The 18,752-nt window shown below is 36.0% G+C and overlaps 1 protein-coding gene across 4 annotated transcripts in view; it reads right to left on the bottom strand.

The window, feature by feature from the left end:
- The window catches only part of LOC106879982 (potassium voltage-gated channel subfamily KQT member 1), a 266,966-nt gene that overhangs the window by 167,583 nt on the left and 80,631 nt on the right, over window positions 1-18,752 (bottom strand). The gene's annotated exons all lie outside the window — the stretch shown is intronic.

Raw genomic sequence — 18,752 nt, 5'->3', positions numbered from 1 at the left:
GCTGTGGCGGTTCTGGAAGAAGGGGCAAGCTGACCTTACCGTTTAAGCAGCACATTCCAGGTGGCTCCCCAACCCACTTTGTAGCATTACAGAATTGGCAATTGAAGCACATTTCCTCTATATTTATGTCAGCGCAGATGGAGTAATTAAAGTTTGGCTCATACTTAAAAGCCCGTAGGTGCCAGTAATGGCTGTTGGTACTTGTCACACCGCAGGCAGCTTCTCGCCATCGACTGTTCCGCTGCAACATAGAACAAAGCTGGTGTTGGTCGTGGGAAGGTCTCGCAGCAGTAGCAGAAGCCACATTTGCAATGGTGATGGACCACTCATCTGCATCTTCAGAAGCTATGGAAGCAATCATAACCACAGCATTCCTAGCAAGGCGAGTCGTCCATTGTTCCAAACGTTCGGAAGACCTGGAAGCAGCAGTAACCGCAGTGTTTGTAGCCAGTCGAGTGGCCCTTTGTTCCTGACCCTCTGAAGCCCTGGAAGCAGCATTAGCAGCAGGGTTTCTAACCAGGTGAGTCGCCCTTTGTTCCGGGCCCTCCATAGCCCTGGAAGCAGCATTGTATGAAGCCATTTTGGCTAAGCGTACGGTGTGCTGTTGGAAACTTTCCGCAGCTCGGCATTGCGCTACACGTAAGGCACTCTGTAAAAGTCTAAAAGCTGTTTGGTCTGAGCACTCGTTTGCTCTAATCGCCTTTAGCACCAGTGCTGATACGGTATGGCAACTGAGGCAACTTGTCTTTTTCGGTGGTATTGAATGTCCGAAAGAAAGGGTGAAAGTACAGAGAAATTGTCTTGGAAAGTATGCATAAAATGGAAGGGGGAAAAGGTGATAAGAAACGGCAAATAAATAAAAAAAAACTGACAGGTATTAGTATGTATGTGTGTATTTGTATGTATGTATGTATTAGTGTGTATTCTGTGTATATATATATGGTAGTAAGTAAATGTTTTAAAAAAGATTTTCAAGAATCTCACAGTTTGTAGGGAATAAATGTTTGACTGTCATTCGTATCTGGAAGAGACTGATAGGTATTTGTATGTATGTGTTTATTTGTATGTATGTGTGTATTTGTAGATACGTATGTATTGTCTGTGTATATATATGCTAAAACCTCACAATTTGTAGGGAATAAAAGTTTGTCAATCGCATTTGAAAAAGATGTGTCGCAATTTTTTTTTTTGCTATCTTGGTGAAGGATGGTGTTAGAAATGGGAAGTGAACTTACAATTTACACCAATTAGAATGAGGTCATATGTAACTATAGTTACATATGTATTGGAAATGTGTCGGTTTATTTGACTCTCAGTCTTTCTCCTTCCTTTCGTTCTGTCTTTTTTCTTGGATCGTTCATAAACGTTCATAAGAGAAAGTAGCAGTTGAAACGATTTGTAATGGTAACAGAAAGAGGGAATTAGATTGTAGTAGAGGGGAAAATGGTTATGTACATAGTTTTCTCGATTTATTTCAAAATTGGTAGTTATTTTGACCGAAGGAACGATCGTACGTTATGGTATTTAGAATATTAATTCCGATTTTTTCATCCACAAAATTTGGAATTGTGTAAATGTATAAATTTTAAGCATGCATACACACAGAGAAAATCTGCCTTTTGTAGATAAGATATATATGTATATATATATATATATATAATACAAATATATATATATATATAAACGTAGAACAAACACACAAAAACAATAATGTGAGGACATGATACATGTAAAGTATTAGCAGACACTTGGGGAAGGAAAGAAAGATGGTTTAACGTTTCGAGCAAAGCTCTTCTTCAGAAACAGAGAAAAGTCCAATAGAAAAGGTAGATGGAAGAAAAAAAAATCGCCAATCACATGTGGTTATATTTTGAAAATGTATGTATATATATATATATATATATATATATATGGGAGAATATACAAATAATAACAACAGACGAGGACAGGTGGTGTAAATAACAAAAGTATATATTAGTATGACGCTCGGGAATACGGAAAGTCTTTGACGTTTCGAGCTACGCTCTTCAACAGAAAGAATACGGAGACAAGGAGAAAAACACGGAGAAAAAAAAATTGTGCTAAGCTCACTCTGTAAAGTGGTTGGCATTAGGAAGGGCATCCAGCCATAGAAACCATGCCACAACAGACAATTGGAGTCTGGACAGCTTCCCGGCTGGCCAACTCTATGTCAAACCATCCAGTCCATACCAACATGGAAAATGGATGTTAAATGATGGTGATGAGATATATATATATATTTATGTGTGTGCGTTTATGTCTGTGTTTGTCCCCCACTATCACTTGACAACTGATGTTGGTATGTTCACGTCCCTGTAAATTAGCAGTACTAGGCTATAAAAAAATAAGTCCTGAGGTTGATTTCTTCAACTCAAACCCTTCGTGATGGTGCCCCAGCATGGTTGCAGTCAAGTAACAGAAACAGTAAAAGACCAAAAAAGATAAAAGATATTGTTGTATTTCAGGACCTTTTTTTCTTTACCAATTAACCACATGCACTATATACTCATTCTACACTTTAGCTTTATTATTCTTATTTTAGTGTCATTTGTCTGAAATCTTTTGTCACATTGTGTAACCTCTTCAGTGACTCACATATCTCTTCCTGTTCTGTTTAGTCCATTCTGTCTTTCTGTGGTGTGTATCCTTATCTACACATGTACTCGTATCTGTATCTGTGTGTGTGTGTGCACATATCTATGTGGTTAGTGTGTGTGTTTGCTTACTATACTGTTTGTATATGTGTCTTTTATTTTTTTTATTAATTTATTTACGTACTTATTTCTCTGTTTTTTCTCATTCCATCTTCAGTGTGTATATGTGTGAGTATATGGGTTTATGTATTATACTGTGTGTATCTGTCTTTTTTTTTCTCATTGTCTTTAGACTGAAGACAATGAGAGGAAAAAAAGACACATATACAAACAGTATAATACATAAACCCACATACAAACATAAACATACTTAAGATGAAATAAGAAAAAACAACATAAGATGGGTAATAGTCTGTAGCTCATCAGTACGATCATTCTTTTCAATATAATTTGAAAAGAATGATCGTACTGATGAGCTACGGACTTTTACGTAAGTAATTTTCATTAATAGCAAAACCGGTCTACAATTAATTCTTTATATTTTGTATATTTTCATTTGTCTTGCTCGCTTACATTCTAGTATTTGCTGAATTTTCTTGAGAACAATCTTTTCTTAGTGGTCAGATCGTAGGTGATCTACTTCTAGCATAATGGATGTCCACTTAGTGCTCGTCCCTATTATATGTATGTAATATAATTTTTCTGAATCTTCAGATTTTTTCAATATGCCAGGCCACTGGTTTTAAATTGATATTAATCAAATTTATATTCAATTTGTCTCCCTTATTATTTAAATTATATATATATATATATATATATATATATATATATATTTAGCTTTGGGTATTTTAGGTAGGCTATAGAAATTGTTGGCTTTGAATATGAGGTTGCATATAGTCAAATTCATTAGTGTCAAACAGCTGTGGTACATATTCAATAAAGTTGTTAGATTTCCTAGCATTTTTATTGTTTATAGTTTTGTTTTTTAGTTATTATTTTCTAGCAATATCTTTATAATAATCTGTATCCGTGATAACAACAGCATTACCTTTACTGGCTTCTTTGAGTGTAAATTTCACTGTCTTTTTCCTCTGTAGAACATTAGATATTACCATTTTTATCTTGAGAATTTTGGTTTAATGCTTATGTCTTCAATTATTTCAAGATTCATAATATATTCACAGTGCAAATCAAGTGCTTTATTCTTTCTTTCTTAAGATAAAATGCATTTTTATCGCTTCTAATTTTTTCTCTTTAACCTTTTGATACAAATAAGTCTTGCTCTAGATATAATAAACTATGGAATAGGCTGTGAAAGATTCGTATGAAGGTTGACAAAGTAAACACAGTACAACAATTACAAGTTTCAAAGTGTGATGTTTATAGATAGTAAACTGTTGTGGTGATAGACGTTAACACCCCTGTGTGATTAAAAGGTGAACTCATTGAACTCTTATAAAGAGTAACGTGTCTTGTTGAGACAAGGAAGGCATTAGAGTCTCACATGTTGATAGTCAGACGTTATGCCAGTGAATACATTGTTTTACCCTTGCTTCTTTAAAATCATATATCCACAACCAAAGATATCAAAGTGGCGACAAGATATTTAAAGTTTGCGTCGCACAGTCAAATTTTTTGGTACAAAACCAAAGAAAAAAGATCGTTAACATGGAGGATTTATTGGTTCATGTGGTGCAGCAGTAATAGCAGCTGCAGCAGTAATAGCAGCTGCAGCAACAACAACAGCAACAGTTGCTGAAATTAATGCTGAAGAAGTCTAACAGTACTTCAGGGTTATTCAGTGGAGAGTTTGTTTATAATCCAGAAAAAGGTGTTACTTTCTCTGCATATTTTGGAAGATATGAAGAAATCTTCAAAGAAGAATGTAGCAATTAGACTGGCGAGAAAAAAGTGAGACTACTTTTAAAAATATCATCTTTGCTGAACATAAAAAATATTGTAATTATATTCTACTGAAGAAACCAAGTGGGATTTGTTTTAATGGAACAATTAACATTTTATCGAAAATTTTCAATGAAAGAAGTTCCCTGTTCAGTACTCGCAAGCAGTGTTTAAATTTGGTAAAAAAAGATGATGACGATTTCATCACCTATGCTGGGGTTGTAAATAGAGAAACTGAAAAATTCAGATTAAATGAATAAACCCTGGACATGTTCAAATGTCTAATTTTTGTTCAAAGGATACCTGCAAGCAAAGATGCAGATATACATTCCTGAATATTAACAAAATTAGGACAGGACCAAAAATTAACTCTACAAGCAGTGTCAGAAGATTATAAATTTAAGACATGACATGGATAGGATTGAAGAGAAGGATCGGTCTCATATTCATGCATGATGATCTGTGGTGGATAAAAGAAAAGAAAAACAAATGCCAAGATCCAGTTCATGCTATGGGTGTGGAGGCTTACATTTTAAACGTAGCTATCCTTTTAAAAATCTTAAATGTTTTGAGCGTGGATAAATCAGACATAAAAGTTCACATTATAGAGCAAAAAAAAAAAGACAGTCAAACGAAAAATATTCAGGCAAGAAAGTATTGTTGACAGAAAATCTAAGCAAGGCTCAGAAAAGAAAATCAGTGTTCATAAAAATGAATAATGTGAATAGCAAGTTACAATTGGATACAGGCAGTGACATCATGATAATTAACACAGATAAATTTTGTGGAAAAACCTTAAAAGCCAAAGTTTTTGTGCTGAATAATAAAACAAATTTGTTTGGAACAGACTAGATGGAATTATCTAACTTTTGGGACCTCTCCATAATTTTTTTTGTAACAATGGGAATAGTTCTTCCGCCAGTACAAATAAGGTGTCGGAAGAATAAAAAAAAGAATTTTAAAAAATTTTTCCTGAAGATTTTTCTGATGAATTAGGTCTTTGCACCAAAAACAAAGGCAAAGTTTCAAGTAAAAGAAAATTCTATACTGGTATTTAAACCAAAAAGAACTGTACCTTTTGCAATGTTGAAGCAAGTGGGGGTTATTGAAAAAATTGATTATGCTGAATGGGCATCCCTAATAGTTTATGTCAAGAAGAAAAAAAATCTCTGTGTGCTGATTTTTCAACAGGGTTAAATGAATATTTGATGTTATATAATTACCCATTACCAAGTCTGAAAGAAATTTTCACGAATTTGAATGAAGGAAAATTGTTTTCAAAGTTGGACTTATCTGAAGCATACCTGCAGGTACAAATTGATGAGGAATGTTCAAAATTACTAATGATAAATACCTATAAAGGACTGCATAAATTTAAATGACTTCCTTTTGATATAAAGGTAGCACCAGGTATTTTCTAACAAGTTATAGGCACTATGCTCGGAGGTTCGGATTTTGCAATACTCATAAACAGTCTTCAAAAAAAAAAAAAGATTATGGGCTTAAGCTCAGCAATGAAAAGTGTAGATTTTTTATGCCAAGAATAAAATATCTAGGGCAGATTATCAGTGAACATGGATGTAGGCCAGACCCACCAAGGGTGAGTGCAAATAAAAAATATGCTACCTCCGACAAACATTACAATGTTACAAGCATTTTTGGAGCTCGCAAATTACTACCAGGTATACATACCAAATATGTATGATGTGAAAGCACCCTTGAATAACTTGTTAAAAAAAGACATTAAGGGGAACTGACTGGACAAGTGCCAAAAAGATTTTGTAGAAATTAAAAACATCTTAACACCGAAATTGTTATCACATTTTGATCCGAATTTAGCTCATGCTTTGCATTCCTTATAGCTGGCTGAGAAAAGTTACAGTCAAATAGAGAAGGAAACATCACCCACTATATTGGCAGTAAAGAAATTCCATGAATTTATACATGACAGAAGATTCCATTTGCAGACAGACCACTGCCCATTACTGTTGATATATGGATCAAAAAAGGGTATTCCCACACATACAGCCATCAAATTTCAGTGCTGGGGAATGATCCTATTGAATTATGATTTCAAGATGGAGTATTTGTCATCTAAACAACTGAGACATGCAGATGGGTTGTCAAAGTTAATACTAAAATACAGTGGACCACTAGAAGACACAGTGATAGCAATGTTAAGAGCTGAAAAGGAAATAAAAAGTATATTGTGCAACGTTGCGTGTGAATTGCAGAGACAGACAATTTTATCATGAAAATGAAAAAAATAGTGAGAAGAAACAAAAAAAAAAAAATACATGTTGCTGGCCATAGCAGTTTCAAATTTGTATCTGATATGTGATAATGTGCTTACACATGCACAGAAGGTCGTAATGCCTGTCTCACTACAAAATCTAATGTTAAAGAAATTCCACATTGGACATCCAGGAATTTCTAGGATGAAGTCACTTATGAGGAATTATGTTTACTGGCTGAAAATAGATCTAAATATTGAGAAGTTGGTAAAATCCTGCAGAAGTTATGCTCTTGTAGCGAAATCACCACCTACAAAATTTCAACCTTGGCCCAAGGCCGATATTCCATGGACCAGGCTACACATAGACTTTGCAGGACCATTAAATGGATCATATCTAATAGTGGTACATAGCTTTATAAAATGGCCAGAAATGTGTAAATGTAGAAAACCAACCTACACAAACTTTTTGCAAGGTGTGGTATTCCGGACTGGTAATGCTACACAATTTATTGTGAGAAAATTTAAGAAATTTTGCACGATGTTCTCAATTGAACATACCACTATTCCTCCATATCACCCAAGATTGAACAGACAATGATTTATGGACCCGTTCAAAATGGCACTAAGGAAATCCAGAAATGAGGTAGTGGATGATGTAGCATTGCAACAATTCCTGAGAGTTTACCATGTAATACCAAACCCAAATACCCCTTCAGGCATGTCACCTGCTGAACTGATGTTTGCAAGAAAACTTAGGTCTGTTTTTGACAAATTATTACCTGGAAGATAAATAAAAACCAGGGAAAACACTCAAAATACAACCAAGTATTTAAAAACTGGTGATAAGTTGTTTTTTAGAGTGCACAGAAATGGAAGTTCTCTACAGTGCTGAGTCTGCAATAAATCATCGAATCAAGGTGTATCAGTATAAGAAAAAGAAAACATACAGAATTGAAGTGAGATGTGGTGTGAAAAAAAAATTCATTTCCAATGGAAGTCATTCTCAAAAGGGGAGATGTTGTGGTAATAGACATTAACACCCCTGTGTGATTAAAAAGTGGACTTGTTGAATGTTATAAAGAGTAACATGTCTTGTTGAGACAAGGAGTCTTGTGTGCTGGTAGTCAGAAGTTATGTCTGTAAATACATTGCCTTACCCCCACTTTGTTTAAATCATATATCCACAACCAAGGATATGAAATAAACCAAAAGGAGGATTAGCCCATAGAATTAGGAATGCTCTAAGTGACACTAAGCTTAGAACCAGTGAAATCAGTCAGGTCACAGATAAGAAGATACCTCTTTAATAGGACCACATATACAAATAGGAATTGTTTTGTGTGTAAAACAAACAGTAGGGCCAACTGTAAAATGAAAAATGTAGTTTCTCATATAAGACATATGGAGGGCAAATGAAGAAACTGAACCACAGCATATATTGGTATGACTGTCAGGAGTATAGAATGCTATAAGAAACCTACATTGGTACCCTATCAACATGCTAAGGACAAATATGAGGGCATGCTGAATAACATAGGCACCAATGTGCTTTCAATACATCCATGACACACCTATATGATAGACCTGATAGATTATATGAATAAATGAATAAAAACCATCACTTAAAAAAAAATAGATATTTCAAAATGTAGACAATACACTAGTTAAACAAACATTTGTGTTTATTGTGCATGTGTGGGAAAAATGTAATTGATCAGGCCTCAAACTTCTTATTTCTTTGAGTTACCAGAATAAAAGATGAAATTTCATTAAATTGTAATTCAGTCCATACCATTCCATGAGTAACACAGCTGGACAATATATACACATACATGCATTGACACTCACTCATGTGCACACACACACACACACACACACACACACACACAGACTAGTCAAAAAGACAGAGCTATAAGCTAAAGATATAAAGAAATAAATGATAAATATTTTACCATCTATACATTTCACAACCCCATGCCATACACATGTGTGCACATACACATTCACACACAAACATGTAGAGACACACCCACAGGTTCTCTCTAAAAAACTTACAGAATCAACTATACTACACAAACATGCATCTGCATACACACACACACACACACACTTGCCAGAGCATACACATGCATGAACACACATGAGCATGCTCGCACACACACACACACACACACACTTTCTTTCTCTCTCTCTTTCTCTCTTTCCTACCCCCTCTCACATTCTCACTCACATTCATTCAACTATGTAAAAGAATGAAAAAGGTGAGACAGTCAAGATACAAAATTGACCTGGAGTACTGAGTTTACGAAGAGGTTAGAAATGTGAAAGGAAAACCATTGACCGACATAACTGATTGATTGAGTAACCAAATAAGTACAATAGAAGTGAAACAGAACCAGTGCAAATGCTTATTATTAGCATAATGATAAGTGATGTCACAATTCTAGTGGACTGCATGATAATCAGTATCAGAATTACAAATGTATTGTAAAGTGGGTTCCTCCCACTGATGTGATGTATGACTGCCATTGTACTGTAGTTGCTGGTTTACACTAGTAGCCACTAGTCATTAGATATCGTTGTATCTCTCCATACCAGAATAGTAATACGTTAACTTTTTCTGTCTTACTATCGCTGATAGCTCCACAAGACACTGACTAGAACTGTTGACTTTCATCTCTTCGAATCTCAATCCCCTCTTGACGACTAGTTACTGGTCTATTTATAATGGCTGGTCCTACCACTTTTTACTGGGAGGGGTATAGTTTCACAATACAACATCTCCCTTATTTTATTTAACAATCAATTTCTTTTATTCACCCCACCTCCTCCTTTTTCTTTATATATTCAATATCTTTTCTTCTTAGGGTCTAGTTTTAGGAATTCAGTGTGCTTCCTTTTTCTTGCACGTGTGGTTTTGACTTCTTGTAACAGTCTTGGAACCTGAAAAGTGTCATATAGCCAATCCATCGGTATTTCTACTCTTGTTGGTTCCTTTTCTATGACTCTTTCCTGAAACTGATTTCTATGTCTCCTTTCCATACCATTTCTGCTTCTTACACCATACATCATTCTTCCTATATATGTTACAATTTCTCCTTCTTTTCAGTATTGCTTGCCAATTTTGTACATCCTTACTGGTAACAGTTTATTGAATACTGATTTCACCTTTCTGGCAAACATTAATTCTGCTGGTGAACTTCCTTCTCACATATTTGGGTTCGGAGTTACCCTGTACACTCTTAAGAATTATTGGATCACGACCTCGTCCATGGCTTTCTTATTAGCTTTCTTTAAAGCTCACTTAAAAGTGTCCATGAGCCATTCAGCCCTTCTATTCAATCTAGGGTGATATGGTGCTATAGTTTTATGTTCCATGTGAATTCGTTTAAACTCTCTGTGTGAATGTTCTTTTTCCACTCCATGTAAATTTGTTTTTCCTTGTCACCTCTGCGTAAAGTGGGTTCCTCCCACTGGCATGATGTGTGACTACTGTTGTACTGTAGTTGCTGCTTTACACTATTAGCCACAATAGTTACTAGTCATCAGATACAGATGTATCTCTTCGAACCGGAATAGTAATACACTAACTTCTTCTGTCTTACTATTGCTGATAGCTCCAAAAGACACTGACTAGAACTGTTGACTCTCAACTCTCGATCCCTTCTTGGCGACTGGTACTGGTCTATTTATAATGGCTGGTTTCTACCACTTTTTACTGGGAGGGGTACACAGTTCACTATACAACAAAATGTCATCAGTTTCTAACCCATGGTAGTTTTAATCCAGACCCTTGTGGTAACTAAAGATAATTGCATATTGGCATTCTATAATTTGTATTTAAAATAGATATTGTATTAATAATGATTCAAAGTGTGTATCATTTTAAGGCCACCCTCAACCTATATGGCTGTGTGTGTGTTTAATAGACAGAAAGACTGTGTGTGTGTTTAATAGGATGACATGGGACAAACTACTGATGGATGAGCTCAGGGCACTGAATCTTGGAGAGGAGATGACAAAGGACCAAGATACCTGGTGCTTTGCTCAGGCAGACTCATCCTCCACAGCAGAAGTGTTAATGCCGCTCCCCTTGATGAAGAGGATTGGCCTGCAAGAATCCTGTGCTGCTGCCACATTAAAAGCACCCAGCACACCCTGTAAAGTGGTTGGCATTAGGAAGAGCATCTAACTGAAGAACCAAACCAAATCAAACTGGAACTTGATCCAACTCTGAGGATGATGATGATAATGATGATAATGATGTGTGTGTCTGTGTGTATATATATGCACACACACACACACATACACACATATATATATATATATATATTCTTTTATTCTTTTACTTTTTTCAGCCCTAAGGTTGTGGTCATGCTGGGGCACCACTAAATATATATATAATCTTAAAATAAAAAAAAACACAAATCTTGTAAATACAACTACTCAGGGATTCCTGGTCAAAATAATAATTTATTCCACCATTTATCAAGCTGAAAACAAGACCGTTTAGTTGTCTTTTGAGCAGGTAACATTTACACAAGAGATGCTTATAAAGAAGACAAGAAAATAACAAGGGAGATAACCAACGTTACAATAATTTGGTGTCAAGTAGACATAAATCAAATGTTAATGGTTTACTAAGTGTTTAGTGGTCTACTTTTAAATTCCAACAAGATGAATTTCTTAAAATGCAGACGTACAGAAAAAATCTCCTCTGTCAAATTTATGCATTCAGTGGAGGTTCTCAAGTTTTTTAATAGATACAGTTTTTCAAGAGAAGACACTGAACATTTTTTAGACCCCTTAATATAGGGTCTGGATTTGGAGAGAATCTTCCATTTGATATCAAAACTAGCCCCTTCATCTTTAAGTTTCCAGATTAAAGCCAAAAGGGTTGTTGAATGCCTGTTATCATGGTACCTAAAATTCAAAAGATGGTTGTTAGATTTAGATTTAAATTTTGCCTCAACAGCTATAATATAACGTTTGATATCTATACAGCGTTTGATGTCTGCCACATGTATAGACTACTTTCTCCATTAGTTTTCCAGTGATACTGCAGTACCTCTTAAGCGTCCATAGTTTGCACTGGGTACACCATATGGAGTTTTTCCTGACACCTTTTCTACATATCAATTAGGGCCATTTTTCTGAAAGGATCTGTGATTCATCTGTTTTCTAACTTATCAGGACTTTGTTCTTTTCTAAGTTAACTCTAAGGCCCTTTGATTCTAGACTTTGCTTCCATTCCTGAAATTTCTTCTCTTGTTCTGATAGTGATTCAGCAATAAAAAAAAAGGTTGTTTGTGTAGAGGAGCTTCCAAGGGCAGCTAGTCTTAAATTCCTCTGTTACAGCCTGGAGGACTATGGAAACCTATCTCTGGTGGACTCCTACTTGTACACTAAATTCCTTGTTATACTCATTGGGGATTTTCACCTAACTGACAACATCCCTGTACATGGCTTTTAGAGCTCTCACCGACCACCCATCTATCCCTAGCTTCCACATTGCCCACCAGATAAGAGAGCGGGGAACCCTGTCAAAGGTTTTCTTCATGTCAATAAAAGTCAAATACAGAGGTTTATTCTTGGCCAAGTACTTCTCTTGCAGTTGCCTCATCAAAAAGATAGCATTGGTGGTGCTTCTACCAGGCACAAATCCAAACTGCATTTCATCTTGGCTAACTCTCTTCTTGATTAATTGAGCTATGACCTTTTCTGTAACCTTTTCTGTAACTTTAATCACCTGGTCCAGCAATTTGATGTATGTGCTTTGCTAGTTTGCTGGTCAGCTGTGATTTGACACAGTGGAGATGACCCTCTCTGAGTGTCAGTTGTTAAAACACCTGAAAGTCATAGTCATAGACAGGCAAGACAACTCACCCAAAGTCCCATTCAGGAGTGATGGACATCAGTTTTTAACCATTTTTGTGGCTTATCAGCATCATGTACCTGAACCAAATTGGAGGCAAATTGATTAGCCTGTACATGACTATATGTTAAATGGTGTAAAACCATCTGCTGGTGTGCCCAAGTAATGCATACATAGAAGCAGTGCAAGTGTTGTAAACATTACTGAACATACACACACAAGGTATGTACTTTGCTAGCTCACCAGTCATCATATATATATATATATATATATATATATATATATGTATATATGTAGCGGTCCTGAAAGGGTAGAAAATCAGGGTATTTCCAGTGCAGCACTCAGCCCAAACTCAAGGCTATCTACTCTCTTAGATTAGAGTCTCAAGGAAGATTGAAATTATACTGTTGTAGAAAATCAAAGTATCCCACCAGTGAATCCAATGTCAGTCTAGTGAAGAGTAAACTATAATCCAGATAAGAAAACAAAGAGATTAGCTCATCTTTAATGACCAGATACAAATGTTTCAGTACCACTCTGTTTTTAAACATAAATACACATATCCCATACCCAGATGGCTGTAATGATCTCCAAGAATTCTTTTTTTCTCCTCATCCCTTCAACTTTGTCACTGTCAAATGACACCTCCTTTCATCTCAGTCAAACTTACATTTAATTTCAAACACTGACAGAAAGACTACTCTGAGTTTCTTGGAGACATTCATTCATGTGCAAGCAAACAACACAAAATCATAGCAAATATTTCAATCACCTCAATCGCGCAGAATCATATACAACCATGGGCAACCACACACAACTGCATACAACAGTATGTAACAACATACAACCTCTTTCACAGTAGACTGTCATGCACAACAGTAAACTACAACTCACAACAACAAAAACTACACATCATTTCAACCACACTCACAACCTCCTCAGCAACATACAACAATACATACCAGACCACTGTACACAACTACATACTGTTGTCTCAGTCCAACATAACCACATGCAGGCACTACATTACATGCAGCCATTTCAAGCACAGACAACTATACACAACCACACATAATCACATTTAACAACACTTTACTAATTTGACTACAAACAACCATAGCCAATGTCAGCTATCGCACAAAACCACTTCAACCATACACAGACACACATAACAACATCCATCACATACATTTACACACATCATAAACCATACACTACATACAGCCACCTCATCAATACGTAAGCAAACACATGTACCATAGCCACAAACAACTACCTTAGCTATACACAGCCACACACAAACACCACCACAACCATAACCACTCATAACCATTTACAACTATTTTAACCTGTCATTATTGCATACAACAGTACACAACCACACACAACTATGTGTCTTCTGGTCTTGATGGCGTTACTTAGCTGCTTCTCAAATGCAGTGGGTTTTTTCTTCTGCATCAGCTTTCATTCTTCCAATTCTACCTCAACTGTGGTGTTACTCCAGAACAGTGGAAAATTGATAGCATCATTCTCCTGTTCAAAAAGGGTAATCACACATCACCTGTTAACTATCATCTAGTCAGTCTTACTAGCTGCATCACCAAACTGATGGAATCCTCTGTCAGAGAAACACTCTAGAACTTCTGGAACTCTCACAGCTGTATTCAACTCTTGCAATTTGGATTTATTTCTAACACCAGCTGCTATGGTGAACTCATTGAGTTTCTTGAAGACATTCACCTATGGTGACTCATGAGTGAATGTTATTTATCTTGACTTTGCTAAAGCCTTTAATTCTGTGTTACACAAATGATTAATGGTAAAACTCTCTGCAATGTGTGTGAGAGATAACCTTTATATCTGGTTGAAGTCCTTCATTCTTGGTTGAGAAAAAATAGTCATGGTTCTAGGGCATCATTCTGCACCCTATGAGATAACATTTAGTATACCACAGAGATCTGTTCTAAGCTCCCTGTTGTTTGTTGCATATATTAATAACATAGATGCCAACTTGAAGAATGTTAGTGTTGAAATATGCAGACAACATCAAGCTGCACCTTGAGATAAAAAGGAAAAAATCCTCTACACTATAGATCTTTCCAGCAATCAGACCTGAACATAATACAGTAATGGATTACTGACTGGCAACTCAAGCTGGCTGTGCACAAATGCCCCACTATACATTTTGAGAGGTAGAATCTCTCCACAGCACCAGTTTTAAGAAGTCTGCTAGCGTATGTGATCTGGACATTATTGTCAACAGCAATTTGTGTTGAACAAACCATATTTTTAAAATTGCGAAGAAGGCTGTGATTGTCATCCAATAAGATTTTTGTCTGCAGCTCTGCAGCTCTCCAGCTGTCTGTTTAAAACTGTATATGGCTATGGTATATTCACACTTGGAGTTTGCTTCACCAGTCTAGAACACCTATCTTGCTCAGCATATCAATCTTCTGGAAACTGTCCAGAAATGTGTAACTAAATGAAAACCTGCAATCATGCATTTACTCTGAATGTCTTACTTCCCTAGGCATGTGACACATTAAACCTCTGACTACTAGCAACTGATTTGGCCCCACAAGATTATTCACCATTTTTCTTAACAACAACCTTGGGTACCTATTTGAATTCTATATATCTAACACTTGTGGACATGCTTACAAAATCAGAAAATAGCACTCATGACTTTCTGAAACATTTTTCCATGCTCAGTATTACTGATGCATGGAATACATCACTTGTTAGTTGTCAGGACACTATATCCTTGAAATCTTCCATACTTCCTGAAATTCACCAACACTACAACGTATGTTCCTTTTTCTTTTTGTTTTTTTAATAACTCATTCACTGTTCACTTGTCTTTTTGTACATTATTCTATGTACTGTACATACACTTTTGGCAACCTTTCTGATGAGTTGTAGAGCACCTGAGCACTTTGTACAATTAGTTCTTTATTATTATTATTATTATTATTATTATTATTATTATTATTATTATTATTATTATTCAGTAGTTTTATTTTTATAACGTGCTTTCACTTCACTACCGAGCGCAGCTCTGTGCGCCTTGGGTATGTGCTGTGGTTTGCTGTGGTGCTCTTATGTTTACTGTATTGAAAGTGTTTTGCGTAGAATGTGTGCAGTACCCAGTAGTGCAATTTTCTGTATGTTATATATATTTGTAAGTCCTGGTGTTTTTGTTATGTATTTGTCTGAATATTTTTTTATTATACCTAAGGCACCTACTATGATAGGAATTGTTTCTGTTTTTAGATTCCACATTCGAGTTATCTCTATTTCCAGGTCTTTGTATTTTGAAAGTTTTTCCATTTCTTTTAGAGAAACGTTGTCATCTGCTGGTATTGAAACATCAATTAGAAGGCATTTTTTTCCTTCATGATCTTTGACAACTATATCTGGTCTATTTGCCTTAATTTCTCTATCTGTGTGTATTGGCATATCCCAGAGTATGGTTGCTTTCTCGTTTTCTGTGACCTTTTCTGGCGTGTGTTTATACCATCTTTTTTCTGTTGCTATTCCATAATGTTGGCATAGCTTCCAGTGTATATAGGTCCCAGCTCTGTCGTGTCTGTGAATATATTCCTTCTTAGCCAGGACTGGGCAGCCAGAGATAATATGATTTATTGTTTCTTGTCGATCTCCACATATTCTACAGTTACTTGTTATATTTCTTTTCATTATGTGTTTTTGGTAATTTCTGGTGGGGAGGCTTTGGTCTTGTGCAGCAATTAAAAATCCTTCAGTCTCTGCTTTGAGTCCTGAGCTTCTCAGCCATTGCTGGGATTTTTCTCTGTCTATTTCTTTCGCATTTAGTTTAGCCCAGTATTTACCATGTAGGGGCTTTTCTTGCCATCGTTTTATCATGGTCCGTTGCTGTTCTAGTTTTAGTTTGGATTTCATTTGTTTTATAGCTTTTGTTGTTTCTTCTTCTTCTTCTTCGTATTTGTTAGGTAGATTGATTTCTTGTTTGTATTTGTCAGCTTCCTTAAATACTGAAAACAGTTTTTTGTTTTGCTCGTGTTTTGTGGCTATTTGTATTAGTTTCCCTTGCTTCTGGAGTAGGTATTTTTGCAGTCCTATGGTGGTTATTTTATAATAGTTTTCTAGCTGTATAAGACCCCTGCCACCTTCTGTGCGTTGTATATATAGCCTTTCTATGTCAGATTTTGGGTGGTGCATCCTATATCCTGTCATTATTTTTCTTGTTTTCCTGTCTATTTTACATAGTTCGTTTAGTGTCCAGTTAAGGATGTTGTAGCTGTAGCTTATAACTGGGACAGCTAAAGTGTTGATACCCATTATCTTGTTTTTAGCATTGAGCTCTGTTTTTAGTATTGATCTAACTCGTCTGTAGTACTCTTTCTTTATTTTTTCTTTCATTTGTGTATGTTGTATCCTATCTAGTTCATTATTATTATTATTATTATTATCATTATTATTAGTATTATTATTATTATACCACAAAACATGCCACACAACCACTTCATCAATAAACAACCACATACAAACACATGCAACCACACTGACAATTACTTTAATAGCCACTGAGAGTCTTTTGCTGGTCACTCAGCTCCCTTGAAATAGCAGCCAAATCTCCCCAAAAAACAACATACAATCTTGAAGAGAAGTACATTAAGCAGTTTAGTCCTTTATATATGAAAGTGACAGGATGGTCATCACTAAAATGCTTTGGCTATAAATCTTCTTCAGAAGTGACCAGGGCCTCTATAATGTTCACAACTACATATAATAAGCTCAATGCACACAACCACCCACATCCAACTCAATACACCCATTCACTGTGATTGGTTGACCTAGAAGAAACATCAGTTTAATCTTGCTCGTGTCACACCAAAGCCTTCCTACATAAGCAATAACTCTGAAGAGCACAGAATGATCACACCTTTTGATAGCTGATCTTTGCAGTCAAGGATGACAACAACTACAAGTTTAACCACATATAACCACCTCAAGCGCCCACAAGGCAACCTAAACCACCCTCCGGGTTAGCTCTCCACTACACCCTATGCACAGAGAAATTGAAAACAACTTTCAAAGCTGACATGACCACTTAAATGTCATTAAGCTTTACCAAAACTTAATACTGAGCTGGTTTGGCCATGCCACGCACATGGGAGAGAACAGTTGCATAAAGAAATGCAGATCACTTAAAGTGGAAGGAAGTTTTGGAAGAGGGAGACCCTGGAAGGTGAGGGACGAAGTATTGAAGGCAAATCTCAAAATGCCAAACCTTATGAAGGACATGGCAGAGGACAACGCTATGTGGCACATTGCTGTACTTGAGAAGACCCACCTACCACAACATAATTGAGCTCCTAAAACTAAGGTATCATGTGAAAAGCATTAATGTGGGTGCTGATATCACATAAAAAGCACCCCATTACACTCTGTGGAGTGGTTGGCATCAGGAAGGGCACTCAACTGTAGAAACCAAGCCAAAACAAACTATTGAACTTGGTGTGGCCCCTGGCCTTGCCAGTTCTTGTGAAACCATCCAATCCATACCAGCATGAAAAACAGACATTAAAGGAGGATGATGATGATGATGATGATGATAATTCCATGCTGATTTTATATAGCCAAACCCACATCCAAAAACAACTAGACTACCTCTTCAAGATCACAAAATAGTCCAACCTTGATGGACCAACCTTTGTGGACCAACCTCAACAAAATGTAAATACAACATATATTGGAACTCTGCTCACATATCTTTGTATAATAATATTACTGGACACATTAACATCTTAGACTGCGTCATTATCATCCATTGTCATCCTTATCAATTGAACAAGGGAAGCTCAATCTACTAGAAATAGCAAATAATCTTCTTTAAAATGGAAAGACATATTAGAAAATGTTAGAAAGCAACATTAGGAAATATATGAGATAATCATGAATGAAGCATCTTTGACCATGGGTCTGCTCAATAAAAGCTGCCCTGTGTTTAAACAGCAACAATCATTATCAATTGATTGGTGCTGGGATTGATGTCATTGACTAGCCCCTTCTCCACTGTCACTAAATTCCAGGCCTTGTGCCTATAATAGAAAGAATTATCGTCAATGTCATTAAATAGGTG

Source organism: Octopus bimaculoides, chromosome 21 (assembly GCF_046866305.1).
Source record: "Octopus bimaculoides isolate indiv1 chromosome 21, ASM4686630v1, whole genome shotgun sequence".
In the NCBI taxonomy this organism is placed as follows: domain Eukaryota; kingdom Metazoa; phylum Mollusca; class Cephalopoda; order Octopoda; family Octopodidae; genus Octopus; species Octopus bimaculoides.
The sequence above is the reverse complement of the archived record's forward strand: the minus strand, read 5'-3'. Positions and strand labels throughout refer to the sequence as shown.